Source organism: Hyaena hyaena, unplaced genomic scaffold (assembly GCF_003009895.1).
Source record: "Hyaena hyaena isolate Hyena2069 unplaced genomic scaffold, ASM300989v1 scaffold_1765, whole genome shotgun sequence".
In the NCBI taxonomy this organism is placed as follows: domain Eukaryota; kingdom Metazoa; phylum Chordata; class Mammalia; order Carnivora; family Hyaenidae; genus Hyaena; species Hyaena hyaena.
The window spans coordinates 134,254-149,170 of record NW_024082384.1 but is presented as its reverse complement, the minus strand read 5'-3'; positions in this window follow the sequence as shown (position 1 = coordinate 149,170).

Below are 14,917 nucleotides of genomic sequence, written 5' to 3'. Positions count from 1 at the left end.
AAGAGTGAAAGGGTGGAGTATGGTTGGTTAGGTGGGAGAAGGATGCTGGTGTTATCCAGAGAAACTATATAGTATAATTAGTCCTGAGAGAAAGAGATGAAAAGGTCGGGAGGTGTAGAATTTACATCTACAGAATGGACTAAATTTGATTGTTTAAGCACGCCAGTGACCAGAGGTAATCAGGTCAGTGTTCTGTGGGAAAAAAAAAGGAAGAAAAAAAACCCAAAAAACAACAACAAAAAAACAAAAAAAAATAAGGGAAAAGGGAGGAGGGCAGCTCTCAAGCAGGGTTGGGCGTGGTGTGATCTAATGCGTCATGCGGGAGTTCTGTCTTGGCGGTTGTAGAGAGGAGAGTGGTGGCACTCCACCTCGCTTTTATAGGCGTGTAAACTCCCAGGGCCAGGGGCTCAGCCAAAGTTTGTTGTGCTTTTCAACCCAGGCTAGTCCCAGCCTCCAAAATCCAGGTCAAGCGCCCATCTTAAATTGCATCAGGTGATCCCCTGGCAACCCCCTCAGGGCAATTCTAAGCCTCCTGGCTAGCTCTGGGGTTGGAGCCAGAAACCGCTGCCTGGGCGGGGCATGGGCCTTGTCTGCCGGTGTGCTGAGCCTGCTGGAGTGAGGAAATCGAGTTCCCTCTGTTCTCGTCACCCAAAGCACGAACTCGTGGTCAAATCTGCCAGTTTTTAGCTCTTTGCCTTCCCCCTAGAGCCAGCTAGGAGCACGGACGCTGGTGCCTGCACGTGGCTCCTCAAGGGGTCCAAGCCCACCAGGAGGGCAATGGCGGTAGGCGCACAGCTTCTCCCAGCTAGCAATTATCCAGCACAAAGATGCAAACCGCGAGCGCAGCCTTTCCGGGGTGATTTGGAGCATGGGGGGGCCTGGTGTGCAGGTGTTTTGTGCACAAGGTCTTTCTACGCCCCGAGTGGAGGTTTTTCCCCCGAGCGGAGGTTTTCTGTTTCGGGCTCTCTTTTTCCCCTCTCACTACCCGCAGAAGGGGGTCGCCCCGTCCCTGCAGTCTCTGATCCAAGCCCGATTTTATCTTCCCCAGTTCGCATTCACGTTAGAAGGCTTTCTCAGTGGAGTCTGCATCCTTTTTCTCCCCATCTCTTGGGTTTGGTACGGTTTCCTATGGCTTCAGATCTTTTCCGTGTGAGGCATGGGCGCAAGTGCAGGTAAGGAGCTCCCTACTTCTCTGCCATCTTGCCCCTCCTTCTCCTCCTCTCTCTCCTTATGCCCCTTCCCTACTTGTGCTCTCTCTCTCTCTTTCTGTCTAAAAAATAAATAAACATTAAAAAATAAAGTAAATAAAATAAAATATGTATGGAACCAGAAGAGATTCCAAATAGCCAAAGTAATGTTGAAAAAGAAAACCAAAGCTGGAGGCATTACAGTTTCAGACTTCAACCTGTATTACAAAACTGACAAAATGGTACTGGCACAAAACAGACACATAGATTAGTGGAACAGAATGGAGAACACAGAAATGGATCCACAAATGTATTGCCAACTAATCTTCCACAAAGCAGGTAAGAATATATGATGGAAAACATATAGTCTCTTCAGTAAATGGTGTTGGAAAAACTAGACAACAACATGAAGAAGAATGAAATTGGACCAATTTCTTACACCACACACAAAAGTAAATTCAAAACGGATGCAAGACCTAAATGTAAGACAGGAAGCCATAAAAGTCCAGGGAAGAAAACAGGCAATCACCTCTTTGACCTTGGCCCCAGCAACTTCTTACTAAGCATGTCTTTGGAGGCAAGGATGACAAAAGCAAAAATGAACTAGTGAGACCTCAGCAAGATAACAAACTTCTAAACCACCTAGGAAACAATCAACAAAACTAAAAGTCAGCCTACTTAATGAAAGAAGATATTTGCAAATGATATGTTAGATAAAAGGGTAGTATCCAAAATCTATAAAGAATGTACCAAATACAACACCCCTAGAAAACAAATAATCCAATGAAGAAATAGGCAAAATATATAAACAGACATTTTTCCAAAGAAGACATCCTTTGTTAGAAGATGGCTAACAAACACATGAAAAGACGCACATCATCACTCATAATCAAGGAAATATAAATCAAAGCCACCATGAGATGCTACCTCATACTTGTCAGAATGGCTAAAATTAACAACTCAGGAGACAACAGATATTGGAGAGGTAACAGAAAGGGAAACATTTTTGTACTGTTTGTGGGAATGCAAACTGGTAAAGCTATTCTGGAGAACAGTATGGAGGTTCCTCAAAAAAATTAAAAATAGAACTACTCCACAACCCTGCATTTGCACTACTACGTGTTTATCCAAAGGATACAAAATGCTGATTTGAAGGGGCACAAGCACCCAATGTTTGTTGCAGCATTATCTACAGTAGCCAAATTATGGAAAGAGACCAAATTTCCATCAACTGATGAATGGATAAAGAAGAATATCATTACCTGGTGATCAAATGAATGAAATCTTGTCATTTGCAACAACGTGGATGGAACTAAAATGTATTATGGTAAGTGAAAGAAGTCAGTCAGAGAAAGAAAAATATATGATTTCATTCATGTGTGCAGTTTAAGAAACAAAACAGATCAATATAGGGGTAGGGAAGAAAAATATGATAAAAACAGAGAGAGAAGCAAATCATAAGAAACTCTTAAATACAGAGAACAAACTGAGGTTGCTGGAGGGGTGATGGGTGGGGAGGCATGGGCTAAATGGTTGATTAGTAGATACTAAGGAGGGCAATTTTTTGGATGAGCACTGGGTGTTATACGTAAATGATAAATCATTAAATTCTCCTGAAACCACTATCACACTATATGTTAACTAACCTGGATATAAATTTAAAAATAAATAAAAATAAATAATAAAAAGCAAAACAAGCAGAAAGGACTGTTAATGATATACTTTTACCATATGTATATTGTCATTTAGATTGCAAGATATATGAAATGCACATTATAAATGTACATTTATGAAATGTAAACTTTCCCTCCCTCTGCCCTTGGAGACGACCAGGAAACTTCTCACTTCTGGGCTCCTGAAGCTAGAGATTGGGCTGCTACCTTGATAAGTAATCCAAAGTGTCAGTGAGTATGTATGTTCTGCAGTGAGTTGGAGTTTGTTTCTAAATGTCACTGAGAAGCTATGGCTGCAGAGAGGTAAGAGTAGAGAGGATATTGAGGGCTTGGCTTCTAAAAACACAGCTAGTTATATTTTCCTTGGAGGCAGCTTTATGAGACATGCATGAAGGGCTTTGTAAATGTTGAATACCTGTACAAAGCAATACTTGCCTTCACTCTCTTCAAAGTCTATTCCTGAAATTCCATCCCCGGTATAAATAGTTCGTGTTTGCTTCATGTTTGTCCATTGTTTGCCTTAAGGAAAAACAAAATAAAATAGCTGCAAGTCTGTGATTCATGAGAAACAAATGCCGAGACAGTTAGTTTTAATTGTGGAAACATGCTCCTTCTTCCATTTGAGTGGTCAAAGAAAAATACTAGTTGCATAAGTACAGCAACAAAGAACTCCAAAAGAAGAAAAATGCATGAATATTCCCTTGATTACTCACTGCCCCACTTTTTTTTTTTTGTACAAATAATGACTAGTGTTTCTAAGAACTCCTGAAAATCTTATTTCTAACCTGTGGAATTTGTATTATAAACTATAAATAGTGCATGCATTTTACTTACAAGATGTGTTATAGCCACTGCTTGCCTTTACATCAAATCCTTCTGTAAGGAAAGGTTCCATAATGAGAAATTCACCTTAGCAAAAGCATTCCGAAGGTCTAGGCAATAGCTTATGGAAACTGGTTTTTATTGATCTGGTGAAAGGAAGCATTCAGTACAAAGGATGTTTAGGCTGTGTTGCAGAATGAAACTGTCACTTTCCCTCTGCGGGGAGCAACCAGCCAGAACAGGACAGCTGGCTTGAAAAACCATTGTTTGCTTATCAGGTGAAGTGGCTAACTCATCAGCAGGTGAGAAGCAGAAAACTTTAGTGGGAAGAACACCGAACTTGGAATTACACAAGAGTTCAAACTTCAACTTTCACTTAGTAGTTACATGGATTTAGGCAAATTAGTTGAGTCTTCTGGATTATAGCTTCTTCATTTATAAAATGAAAATATATAATAATATCTACCTCATAGAGATGTTGTAATAATCAGAGATAAGTTAGTACTACCCAAATCTGGTAGATATATAAGCTTATATAAACTATGAATAAAGAAAATTGGGTTCTAGTATTGATCTTGCCACTAAATAGCTGTACAACCTTGAGCAAGTCTCTTCTCGTCTTTTGGTCCAAGTTTCCCTATGAGTAAAAGAACAGGAATAGACTAGGAATAAATTGTCAAAATCTTTGCAAGGGTAACTTTGTGCAGTGTTAGGAGCTATCTCCCTGGAGATGCTAGAGAGGTTAGGGGCGCTTCAGACTTCCTTGGATCATGGTACTTAGGCCTTTTGTAACTTTGATTAACCCATACCACCATTCCAAAAGGTGTAGCTGTAGCTAGGACATGGAAAAGAAGAAAGCACTATGATTTCTACTTTGAGAAGTTGCCTGTTACTCCTTTTTTTTTTCTTCTTCTTTTAGTTGCTTTTCAAAGAAACTCCTAGGGAAGCTGCCAGTAGCACCTGAATTATAAAGGCAAACCGTAGGCAAACAGTCCAAAGATACTTTCTAAGGAGAACGGGCACTCTGCCAGCAAGCACTCCTGGATTTGCCACTTTGTCAATGTTAAGGTGGGTAGGACTTTTAGAAACTAAGAGTGAAGAGTAGGTTCTTAGTTATCTTTGTCTCTTCCTTCTCAGGTAGTTAAAGGGCTTTTGTCAGAGTACCTACCCTCCAGACAGTTCTTATTAAACCCAACCTCAAACTGAGGGTATGGTTTCTGGAATTAGATAAATCTGGATCTGAATCCCCGTGAATTCTTGGCAAAGGAAGGAAGGAAAGAAGGAAGGAAGGAAGGAAGGAAGGAAGGAAGGAAGGAAGGAAGGAAGGAAGGAAGGAAGAAAGAAAGAAAGAAAGAAAGAAGGAAAGAAAGAAAGAAAGAAAACCTGAGTGGCCTTGAACAAGACATTTGACCTTTCTAAACTCCAGTTTCTTCATGTGTAAAATGAAGTTACTTTGTAGGGCTACTGTGAGGATCAAATGAGGAGATCCATGTAAAGTATATAGCACAGTTTCTGGTACATAATAGAGTCCCAATAAATAATAACTGATATTATAATTGAGGTAGATTGAGGCAAATAATAATTAAGAGAAGTACTTGTAAACTATTCTCCAAATAAAATCGAGTTATTAGACAGATGTATGCTTTCATTTAATATTATTGAGTGCCTACCATTTTACAAGAACACTGAGAGGGAATAAGTATAAAACAATTCAAAACAGAGATTTCTTGCCTTCACAGACCTTAAAACTAAAGGAAATAACAAATAAATAATTGTAATGTGATAAGCAATATAATGGAGATGGAAAGAGCAGAGGGCACTGCAAGAACATATAACAGTGCTATCTAACACAGCATTTGGAAGCAAGGGAGCCTTTTAGAAGAGGTCACATACAAGTTGAAAACTGATGAAAAAGTAAGCTTTGGTCAGATGAAAAGAAATTTAAATTTTGGAAAGATTACTGTAGCTACAGTTCATGGAATAGATTGGAGACGCACAATAATGAGGATAGAAAGTTCAGTTAGGAAGTTATTGCAGAATTCTAAGCAAGAGATAAAGGCGGGGAACTCAAAAATAAAGATTCATGAAAAATTAAGAGGTAAAGTATGCAAGATTTAGTTATTTAGATACGGTGTGTGAGGGAGATGGAGGGTCATGGAAAGCTAGGTGACTGCTTGATAACCAGTTCAGTTTTGGATATATTGAACTTGAGATGCATGTGGAACTTCCAGTAGAGAATGTCCACTAAGCAGTTATATATGCTCATTTGGATCTTGGAGGGGGGAATCTGGATTGGGGACAAAGGAATCAAACAATAGAGCTGGTGGGTAAACCCATGGGAATGGATAAAATCATCCAAAGAAAGACTTTGAAGAGGAATAGAGATAGGGACAAAATCCTGAGAAACACCACGATTCAAGTAGGCAGAGGGAAAGGAACTTCAAAGGAGAGTGGCAAAAAGTGACTAGAGAGGTAAGAGAGAATCTTGGCAAAGAGTATTATGGAAGCCGTGGAGCATAACATTCAGGAAAGAGAGGTCGCTAATATGAAATGCCGGCAGAAAGGCAGATGGTAAAGAAATGAAGAGTGTCCTTTGGATTAACAATAAGAAAATTATGGTGTTCATATTATGTCTTGACTTGATTTTCACTGAAGGATAACATGAGAAAGGACCAAATGAGAAGCATGACAATACATTCCATAAAACTACTACTGGGCAGCTCAGTTGCTTGAGCAAATGACTCTTGATTTTGGCTCAGGTCATGATCTCATTGGCTCATGGGAGGAGCCCAGAGTCAGGATTTGTGCTCACAGCGCTGAGCCTGCTTGGAATTCTCTCTCCCTTTCTGTCTGCCCCTACTCCACTTGTTCTCTCTGTGTCTCTCTGTCTCTCTCTGTCTCTGTCTCTCTGTCTCTGTCTCTCTCTAATTAAATAAATAAACTTAAAAAAAACTACTACTACCAAAGTCTTGAGTCTTTAATGTTTTCCCTGTCATATACATATGTATCTGCTAAATTCTTTTTACAGATTAGTGTCAGGAAATCTTTTCTCTCTTTCATGCATCCATTCCACAGACAGCCATTGAGTATCTACTGTATGGCTCACTGATGAGTGCTTGGAATACAAAGTAAGTTGAGTGACAGTTCCTAACCATTAAAACTTTATTCATACAGGGTGCCTGTGTGGCTCCGTCGGTTGAGCATTGACTTTGGCTCAGGTCATGATCTCATGGTTTGTGAGTTTGAGTCCCGCATTGGGCTGTCCGCTGTCAGTATGGAGCACACTTTGGATCCTCTGTCTCCATCTCTTTCTGTTCCTCCCCTGCTCATGCTCTATCCCTCTCTCAAAAATAAATAGACATAAAAAACCTTTATTCATTCATACAATAAATACTTACTAAGTTCTGCCATATCCTAAGCCTTGTGAATGCTAGGCTATTCACAAGATGGGTGTAGTCTCTGCCTGCTTATGATTTGTTGCCTGAAAAAGTGTTATGTTTTCATTTATTGGGCAATGGTACAACTGTACAACTATTCAATTTTCCCTTTGTCTTCATATCCAGGAACACTCAAATTATATTCGCTTAGATATCTAGAATAATTGTATCCCATTCCACTCAAGTTCTTTGATATGGCCATTTAACTTCCCTTTAACCCCTCTAATTGTACATGTCCTTTATCATAAGATCCTGAAATTCCTTGCTGGAAGAAACTAAAGTATAAATAAGAAACAAAGAAATATGCACAAATAATGAAAACACTGAGAAGAGTAAGGAATGGAAACAAAGCCCTTCCCAGTTATTGTGTTTTGTTTAGGTAACATTTACAAAGACATTACTTTTTGATTTTATCTATTCTATCCATTTCCAACTTCCCAACCACCCAACTAGGAAAACGAATTTTAACCACCAAACTACTCACTAAAAGAGAACAAGATCATGTAAATATATGCCCTTAACTTCATACCACTCAGATCAATGAGATAGGGTCAAGAATAGAGTTTTGTGGAGGATATAAAGAGATGAATGATTCAAACAACATAACATTTTTGAGAATGAATGTCTCCATGTTTAGGGCATTTTCCCCTTTTCCTGTCTACATTCAGAGTACTTAGTTTTACTTGCTAATTTACTGGTCATTTCCTTGATATTACATATATTGATTGGGGGGTGGGGGGTAGATGTAGACAGACTGGACATACAATCTATTTTATTCCAGTGCTTGAGGTCTGGGAATGTGATTTTTAGTACATTACTTAGTACAATGAAATACGGCATTAAGAAAAAAAAAGTCTGTTTTATCAAATTTATTGAAGTAGGATTTTATCAGCATGAGAACTGATTGCACTATGGAATAAATAAGTCTGTTTGTATATATTTTTCTACATAATGGGAGTCAGGAAAACTACCAATACAGCCTGCATATTAGATTGATTTGGGGAGAAAAATAGATTAAAAAAAACCCTCAATTAACCCAAACACATTACAGAGGGTCAGCCTCCATGAGCACTTCCATGGAAATAGAACCTTTCCTTTCATGATGATTTCAGTGTCCTCTTGGCTCTGATTTGAGTTAACACATCATTTACAAGGCTGAGGCTAAAGAATCATACAACATTTCCTTTGATGTTTTTCTCTTTCACAAGAGAGATCTCATGGTTTGTGAGCTTCAGTCCTGCATCAGGCTGTCTTCTGTAAACATGGGTCCCACTTTGGATCCTCTGTCTCCCTCTCTTTGATGTAAGGGGAGAAGGAGATGTAAAGACTACAAGTTAGCCTAGGACAATATTATCTTGCTGCTTTTCAGTGAGAAAAAAAAAGTTTTATTTGTTTTTTTCTAATTTCCTAATTTATATTGTGTGGAGGCTGAAGCTTGCTTCCCAGAAATAGACATCACATGGGCATACAAAAGATAATTTGGAGGTGGAGGATCTTTCTGTTCTTGTTTGGATGGAAAATTCTGTTGATTTCCGTGTATGGTTACTCTCAGTTCCTTCCCCCATCTTTCCACATCAAGTTTCCTTGACAATATTTTCTATTTTTAAATATAAAATCTATATTTGTTTTTTTTTAATAGTTTATTGTCAAGTTGGTTTCCAGATAACGCCCAGTGCCCATCCCCACAAGTTCCCTCCTCCATTCCCATTACCCCTCTTTGGCACTCCCCTCATCTGCCCTCAGTTTGTTCTCGGCATTCAATAGTCTAACATGGTTTGCCTCCCTCCCTCTCCGCACTATTTTTCCCCTTCTCCCCCATAGTCCTCTTTTAAGTTCCTCCTAATCCTCCTATACGTGCAAACATATGATATCTGTCCTTCTCTGCCTGACTTACTTTGCTCAGCATAACACCCTCAGGTTCCATCTGTTGCTACACATGGCAAGATTTCATTCTTTCTCACTGCCATGTAGTATTCCATCGTATAGATAAACCACATCTTCTTGATCCATTCGTCCGTTGATGGACATTTAGGCTCTTTCCATGATTTGGCTATTGTTGAGAGTGCTGCTATGAACATTGGGGTACATATGCCCCTATGCATCAGCACTCCTGTATCCCTTGGGTAAATTCCTAGCAGTACTATTCTGGGTCACAGGAGAGTTCTAGTGTTAATTTTTTGAAGAACCTCCACACTGTTTTCCAGAGGGGATGCACCAGTTTCCATTCCCACCAACAGTGTAGGAGGGTGCCCGTTTCTCCACATCCTCGCCAGCATCTAGAGTCCTCTAATTTGCTCATTCTGACCACTCTGAACGGTGAGAGGTGGTATTTAAGAGTAGTTCTGATTTTTATTTCCCTGATGAGGAGGGATGCTGAGCATCGTTTCATGTGTCTGTTGGCCATCTGGATGTCCTCTTTGAAGAAGTGTCTGTTCATATCTTGTGCCCATTTCTTCACGAGATTGTTTGTTTTTCTGGTGTGGATTTTGGTGAGTTCATTATAGATTTTGGATAATAGCCCTTTATCTGATATGTCATTTGCAACTATCTTTTCCCATTCTGTCAGTTGCCTATTAGTTTCATGGATTGTCTCATTTCCGGTGCAGAAGCTTTTAATCTTGGTGAGGTCCCAATAGTTCATTTTTGCTCTAGATTCCCTTGCCTTTGGGGATGTGTCAAGTAAGAAATTGCTGAGGCTGAGGTCAAGGAGGTTATTTCCTGCTTTCTCCTCTAGGGTTTTGATGGTTTCCTGTCTCACATTCAGGTCCTTTATCCATTTTGAGTTTATATTTGGGTATGGTGTGAGAAAATGATCTAGTTTCATTCTCCTGCACGTGGCTGTCCAGTACTCCCAGCACCATCTTTTAAAGAGGCTGTCTTTTTTCCATTGGATATTCTTTCCTGCTTTGTCAAAGATTAGTTGGCTGTACATTTTTGGGTCCACCTCTGCGTTCTCAATTCTATTCCATTGGTCTATGTGTCCGTTTTTGTGCCAATACCATAGTGTTTTGATGATGACAGCTTTGTAGTAGGGGCTAACGTCTGGGATGGTGATGTCTCCCAGTTTGGTTTTCCTCTTCAATATTACTTTGGCTATTCGGGGTCTTTTGTGGTTCCATACAAATTCTAGGATAGTTTCTTCTAGTTTTGAGAAGTATGCTGGTGCAATTTTGACTGGAATTGCATTGAATGTGTAGATAGCTTTGGGTAGTAGTGACATTTTAACTATATTAATTCTTCCTATCCATGAGCATGGAATGTTTTTCCATTTCTTTGTGTCTTCTTCAATTTCCTTCATAAGTTTTCTATAGTTTTCATCATTCAGATCTCTTGTATCCTTGGTTAGGTTTATTGCTAGGTATTTTATGGTGTTTTGTGCAATTATGAATGGGATCAGCTTCTTGATTTCTCTTTCTGTTGCTTCATTGTTGGTGTATAGAAATGCAACCGATTTCTGTACCCTGCAACTTGGCTGAATTTTTGAATCAGTTCTAGTAGGCTTCTGGTGGAGTCTGTCGCGTTTTCTATGTAGAGTATCATGTCATCTGCGAAGAGTGAAAGTTTGACTTCCTCGTTGCCAATTCTGATGCCTTTGATTTCCTTTTGTTGTCTGATGGCTGATGCTAGGACTTCCAGCACTATGGTAAACAACAGTGGTGAGAGTTGACATTCCTGTCGTTTTCCTGATCTCAGGGGGAAAGCTCTCAGTTTTTCACCGTTGAGGATGATGTTAGCTGAAGGCCTCACATAGACGGCTTTGATGATGTTGAAGTAGGTTCCTTCTATCCCGTCTTTCTCTAGAGTCTTTATTAGGAAGCGATGCTGTATTTTATCAAATGCTTTTTCTGCATCTATTGACAGGATCATATGGTTTTTATCTTTTCTTTTGTTGATGTGATGTATCACATTGATTGATTTGCGAATGTTGAACCATCCCTGTAACCCAGGAATGAATCCCACTTGATCTTGATGGATCATTCTTTTTAGGGGCTGCTGGATTCGATTTGCAAGGATCTTGTTGAGGATTTTTGCATCCGTATTTATCAAGGATATTGGCCTGTAGTTCTCTTTTTGCTGGATCTCAATCTGGCTTGGGAATCAGAATGATGCTGGCTTCATAAAATGAGTCCGGGAGTTTTCCTTCGATTTCTATTTTTTGGAATAGCTTGAGAAGAATTGGGATTTATTCTGTCTTAAATACCTGGTAGAATCCCCAGGGAAGCCATCAGGTCCAGGGCTCTTATTTGTTGGGAGATTTTTGATCACTGATTCGATTGCTTCACTCGTTATGGGAATGTTCAGGTTTTCTATTTCTTCCTGTGTGAATTTTGGTAGTGAGTGTGTGTTTAGGAATTTGTCCATTTCTTCTAAGTTGTCCAGTTTGTTGGCATACAATTTTTCATAGTATTCCCTGATAATTGCTTGTATTTCTGACGGGTTTGTTGTAATAAGTCCATTTTCATTCAAAATTTTGTCTACTTGGGTGCTCTCTCATTTCTTTTTGATAAGTCTGGTTAGAGGCTTGTCAATTTTGTGTATTTTTTCAAAAAACCAACGCTTGGTTTCATGGATCTCTTCAATTCTTTCTTTGGTCTCTATGTTGGTTATTTCTGCTCTAATTTTTACTATTTCTCTTCTTCTACTGGGTTTAGGGCGTTTTTGTTGCTCTGCCTCTAGTTCCTTTAGGTGAGCTGTTAGATTTTGGACTTGCGCTTTTTCTAATTTCTTGAAATAGGCCTGGAGAGCAATGTACTTTCCTCTTAGGACTGCCTTTGCCGCATCCCATAGATTTTGAATTGTTGTCTTTTCATTTTCCTGTGTTTCCATATATTTTTTAATTTCATCTCTCATTGCCTGATTGGCCCATTCATTCTTTCCTAGGCTGTTCTTTAACCTCCATGTTTTTGGAGGTTTTCCAGACTTCTTCCTGTAATTGATTTCAAGTTTCAAAGCATTGTGATCTGACAGTGTGCATGGTATGATCTCTATTCTTTTATATTTATTGAGGGCTGCTTTATGTCCCAGTATGTGATCTATCTTGGAGAATGTGCCATGCGCACTTGAGAAGAAAGTAAATTCCCTGGCCTCAGGATGTAAAGTTATAAATAAATCCGTCAGATCCATCTGGTCCAATGTGTCCTTCAAGTCAATTATCTCTTTAGTGATTTTCTGTCTGGTTGACCTATCCATTGCTGTAAGCGGATTATTAAAGTCCCCTACTATTAGCACATTCTTATCTATAAGCTTGTTTCTGTTTGTGATTAATTGTTTTAGATATTAAGGTGTTCCCATATTCGGTGTGTAGACACATATGATAGTTCTTCCTGATGGATGGACCCTGTAATTATTATGTAGTGCCCTTCTTCATCTCTTGTGATTGTCTTTAATTTAAAGTCCAGTTTGTCTGATATAAGTATCGCTACTCCGGCTTTCTTTTGATTTTCTGTAGCATGATAGATATTTCTCCATCCTCTTACTTTTAATCTGAAGGTATCTTCCATTCTAAAATGAGTTTCTTGTAGACAGCATATAGACGGATTTTGTTTTTTTATCCATTCTGCTACCCTATGTCTTTTGATGGGAGCATTCAGCCCATTTACTTTCAGTGTTATTATTGAAATATGTGGGTTTAGAGTCTTTTTGTCTTTTGTAGGGTTCATGTTTGTGGTGGTGTCTCTGGTATCTTTGTTCCTTGCAACCTTTTCTTCAGAGTGTCCCCCTCAGGATTTCTTGTAAGGCTGGCTAGTAACTTCTTTCAATTTCTGTTTATTTGGAAATGTTTTTATCTCTCTTTCTATTTTGAATGACAGGCTTGCTGGGTAGAGGATTCTTGGTTGCATATTTTTACTCTTCATCACACTGAAGATCTCCTGCCATTCCTTTCTGGCCTGCGAAGTTTCAGTAGATAGGTCTGTCATCACTCTGATAGGTTTCCTGTTGTATGTTAGGGCCCTTTTCTCCCTAGCTGCTTTCAAATTCTCTCTTGGTCCTTGTATTTTGCCATTTTTATTATGATATGCTGTACAGAAGATCGATTCAAGTTACGTCTGAGGGGAGTCCTCTGAGCCTCTTGTATTTCAACCTTTACTTCCTTCCCCAGGTCGGGGAAGTTCTCTGCTATAATTTGTTCCAGGACTCCTTCAGCACCTTTCCCTCTCTCTTCATCTTCTGGGATTCCTATGACACGGATATTGTTGCATTTGACCATGTGGCTGAGTTCTCGAACTCTTCTTTCCTGTTCCTGGATCAGTTTGTCTCTTTTTTTGTCAGCTTCTTGTTTTTCTATAATCGTGTCTTCTAAACCACTTCTTCTCCTTTCTGCCTCTTCGATCCGTGCATTGGAGGCCTCTAATTTATTATGTATCACATTTATCGCATTTTTTAATTTTTCATGCCTATTTTTGTTTTCCATTCTGTCTGTAGCCATAGTTTCTTTATGTCCCCTATGTTTTTTTCAAGCCCAGCTATTAATTTTACCATTATTATTCTAAAATCTTGTTCAGTGATGCTGCTGATGTCTGTTTTGAGCAGTTCATTAGCTGTCATTTCTTCTTGGAGTTTCTTAGGTGGAGTTCTCTTTCGTTTCATCATTTTAGTTAGCTTTCTGGCTCTTGTTGGTTTTCAAGACCTGTTAATGTTCTCTTCATCTATGAGTGATGCTGTATCCAAGAAGACTCTTTGATTGTCCAGGGCCTATCCTTTCAGAGAGTGTTTTTTGAATGGTATCTCTTGGTCACTCTTGTTCGGACCTTGGTTATTTTATTTTCCTATTCGTAGTGATATTTGGGACTCTCCAACTTGTGTAGTCTGGCTTCTTTCTTGAGGTAACCCTGGAAAAGAAAACAGACAGACAAACACACAGGGAGCCAGAGCACACAAACGCACAGGCTAATTCAACTAACATGCAAAGCGAGAGGGAAAACGAAAAAGTTAAGAGAAAAGACGGAGGAGGGATGGCGAATAATAGGGAGTATAAAATACATAAAAGGGTTAAAAAGGAGTAAAGAAAAGGAAAAAAGAAGATAACTGATGGACAAAGAACGGTTTAAAGCATATAACTGGATTTCCCAGCTACAGCTAAATAGCCATGTGTATGCAGTGCTGGTTGAAAAGCGTAGAGAAAGAGAGAGAAGACAGGGCGGGGATGAGGGAAAATTGGAAATAGAATGAACAGGCAGAAGAAGAAGCTTTTTTTCAGAGGGAAAGGGTAGAAATTGGTTGGATAGGTGAGAGAAGGATGCTGGTATTATCCAGGGAAACTATATAGTTTAATTACTCTTGAGAGAAAGAGATGAAAATGTTGGTAAGTGTAGAATTTACATCTACAGAATGGACTCATTGTGAGTGTTTAAGCAAGCTGGCGACCAGAGTTAATCAGGTCAGTGTTCTGGGGAAATAAGAGAGAAAAGAGAAAGAAGAAGACAAAAAAGAGAAAACAAGGGAGGCAGGAGGCTTTCAAGCAGGGATGGGCGTGACGTTATCCAATGCCTCAGGCAGAGTTCTGCCTTGGTGGTTGTGGGGAGGAGAGTGATGGTGTTCCAGTCCTTTCTTGAACCAAGCGCTGCACCTCTCTTTTTTGGGCGTGTAAACTCCCCGTACCGGGGACGCAGCCAAAGTTGGTTGCAGTCTTCAACTCAGGCCAGTCCCAATCTCCAAATCTCAGTCCGCGCGCCCCACTGAAATGGCCTCAGACAAAACTTCTCAGGCAATCCCCTCGGGGAAATTCCATGTGTCCCTCCTTGCTCTGGCGGTGGAGTCAGAATTGCTACTTCCTTCTCTGGGTTGGGCTGGTGAGCAT